Here is a 3,324-nt window from a genome sequence, read left to right on the forward strand (position 1 = left end):
AAATTACCGCGCCAAGGTAACACTTGGTTGAGCCTTAATTCCTAACATTAGGCGCTGGCAACAGTAGTAGCTTGTATCGCCAGAATCGCGCACTTCCAGCCTCCCACGTGCTGAAAAGGTGTCAAAGTGGTCACTACAAGCAGCTGTAGCTTTAAAAATGCGAACGCGGCAACGTCATCGAAAGTACACCACGCACACGATAGGTACGCCACAAAATTCTACCGCTCAACCCGTACGAATTTTGGAGACGCGACCAACAAACACGTGCGTCATAGCAACGCCAACGGTTGCCGCTGCTGCACCAGGAGGAGGCCGACGCAGAGACTTAAGATCACGGGCAAAGGAGAGCGGGCGCTGACGATCCCTGTTCATGTTGCTGATGACCACTGCGCATATAACGATAGGTGTAGTTGTTGTTGCTAAAAAAATGATAATCCGCTTAAACTTTTTTCGCTTGTATAGGTTACGTAGCGTTGGCGGCCGTATGTATTTTTATTAGCGGAAGGGTCATAGTAGCTTCTATTATAAAAAAAAAAAAAAAAAAGCTGTAGGTAGGCGCAAGCGTTCGGCAAACGCTTCAAAAAACGCCACTTCGTGGAGATGAATGATACTACAAACGATAGTCAGATCGCTCCCTCTGGATCATCATCATCATCATCATCATGGCGATAGCTAAAGACAGACTTGTTTGTCGTCTAGCGAAATGTATCGGCATTGACCGACATTTAGCGCAGGCAGAAGCATTTACTGTTGCTATTGCTGCGGTTGTTGTTATTAGTCCCGCTTACGCAACGCGGGGCAAACTGCTCCATCGCGGCTTGTCTCGTACCTATTGCGTTCGTCTTACTTTCGTTGCGGTTGCGGATACTTTTGTCGAGCAAAGGTGCAGTAATTTTTGCCCTCCGTTTACTCCACCGGTGTTCGACGATAAAGCCTTATTCACCATCCGCGTTCGGCCCGACCAGTAATCAGCACCGGTTAGGTTACTAACTGTTACTATTTTTTGTGCTTTCTGAACTTGACTTCCAGCTTGCATTGGCGCGTAATATGCGCGGGGTGTTAATTCAGCACGATCAGTCCGTTGCGTTCGGCTACCAATTGTGACAACATGTGATTTGCCCGTTCGTTCGCCCCGATGATGCTATTGTCGCTATTGATCTTGTTGCTTATTCTATCACGTTATATCAGCGAGATCTAGTTAAAAAGAGCTTTAAAAAACAGGCGCTCTTATGTCTTGTATGAGTTGAGCTTTCAGGTATCGTCTGTGCGCTTTGGGGCTAAGTGGCTAGCTCATAGAGATTTTTCCTAACGGACTACTTTTTCCGACAGCTTTGAGATATATTATTGAAGAATCTCTGGTTTTATTCATTTTGGCGATGGTATGAATCGTCAGTAATAACGCGTAGGTCTCCAAATTAACCAAAAGGAAGTCCGGGAAGTGAGCATTCTTCAATTGGTTTACTAGATTTTAGAGACTTGTTTATTAATAAGTCTTTGTCGGTGTTGTCAGAGAACCTCACTATGATTCGATGTATGACAATCATTTGAAGATAAGGATTTTCTCTGAACGAGTAGACACTGGGACTTTTTGACGCGTTATTAGGTTGTCGTACAGACAAAGCGCTGCTTTGGAATAGCGGCAGTTTGAGTCTATATTCTATCTTGGCGACCGATTTTTTAGGAATAAATGTCCTCAACTCATTTCTACGATAACAAATGTATTTAAGGAGACGTGGCGTGTGCCGGTTTAAGACCACAAAGATGTATCCGAACTATCGTTCGTCCATATAGACCCCAGAACACGTACCTGACATCAGCCAAAAATTAAGCAAAATCAGCATCGAAATTGTCTTGAAAAAAAAACAGATCGAACACGTACGGAACAATGTATTAATTAATATATTGTTAACAATAAACAATAGATTGATCTGGTAAGCGTCAACTATTTCAGACAGCACTCAATTTTCATCTGACCAAGCGCTTCCCTTATTTCACTGATTCATTGTAAACACTGAAGTCTCATTAAGAAACCGACTACCGATACAGCAAGAACTCGTATCTATCTAGCAATCAATAAGTCTGAAAAGATCCAGTTAAACGAAGATTGACATATAATTGCAACATGCTATGTAACCTGAAATTTAAGAGAACTAAGTACTATTTCAGGTACGTCCTGGCTAACGTCTGCTTCCAAGGATAGACGTAACATCGAATTCCCACTAGGTCAGTCAACTCGCAATATCACAGTTATATGTTATTATCGCGTAATCGTCGAAGGCTTCTCGCTTCTATTAAAATGTTTATTACCAAACTTAGTGCCGGTATGGCGCCAGACTGAATATACGTGGTCTAAATTGGCCGAGGCACTCATTTACTACACCATTTCATTTACGCATTCTGCATGGAGGGCCGAATATGCCCTTTGTTATATTATTATATTCTTCGAATATGTTCTTAGCTTTTTGTTTGTCTGTCACCTTTGAAAAACGATCTGCTTCATGATACTGTGCTCATTATTCAATATCATCATTGGGTAAATTACAGGTAGTGGTATTACATTGAGAGCTATTGGAAGAAATGACTACAGCTATATGGCGAAGACCCGTGGGTAAACTAGATGACTTAGGAAATACAATCGGTAAGTTGCGGGGAAAAAAAAACTACCTTTAGGATTCGAGTAAATAAAATATTTTTGTGAAAATGTTTTTGAGATTGGAAATATAGGGGAGATTCATTACACTTGTATTGATTTAAACGGGTAGTTCGCGTGGATCGGACGACTCATTGTAAATAAAAGCGAGCTTTCCCTTAGGCAGCGGAAAACGTTGTAAATATTGACGAGCAAAAAAATCGTACGTTATAGTTTCGTGAGTTGTTTTCGTTTTCTCTGATGTGTGGCACCCTTTTCTACTCAATGCACTGTAAGAAATTGTAATTTTCGTTTGGAGAAAGTTACGGTCGAAAGTTAGCGGATGTGAGATCTTCAGTCTGGTTCACGACGTTGCTTTGCAACTTATTTGCACGCCAAGTTACTGTTTTCATGCGGCATTTTGCCGGAAGGCAGAATGGGCTTGCTGACCAATTTGATTCAACTGGGCCTGGCTTAGGCTAATGTTGGCCATTATCAAGGATCTGTGTTCGCGGTCCATTTCAAGTCATATAATACAAACTTAATCTGATTGATTCTATCCATCAATCAAATAGAAAATTGCGTTACCTTGAAGCTACCAAATCGGCACTCAATCTATACAAACTGTACAATTTGTGTAGATTTTAGTTTGCATAGAAATTAGGTCTTCGTTTTGGCGAAGACCGAAATTCATT

At 41.5% G+C, this 3,324-nt stretch overlaps 1 long non-coding RNA gene across 9 annotated transcripts in view; it reads left to right on the forward strand.

Annotated features, from left to right (window-relative positions):
• Positions 1–610: 610 nt before the first annotated feature.
• Positions 611–3,324, forward strand: part of LOC111270519 (uncharacterized) — a 4,319-nt gene continuing 1,605 nt past the window's right edge. The window contains exons 1-4 of one of the 9 annotated variants that reach the window (XR_015314965.1): positions 611–883; positions 1,030–1,255; positions 2,167–2,223; positions 2,545–2,638. This is a non-coding gene — a long non-coding RNA (uncharacterized LOC111270519). The other 8 variants (XR_002686334.2, XR_002686332.2, XR_015314966.1 and 5 more) reach the window with 8 other exon arrangements.

Source organism: Varroa jacobsoni, unplaced genomic scaffold (assembly GCF_002532875.2).
Source record: "Varroa jacobsoni isolate VJ856 unplaced genomic scaffold, vjacob_1.0 scaffold_1484, whole genome shotgun sequence".
Taxonomy (NCBI): domain Eukaryota; kingdom Metazoa; phylum Arthropoda; class Arachnida; order Mesostigmata; family Varroidae; genus Varroa; species Varroa jacobsoni.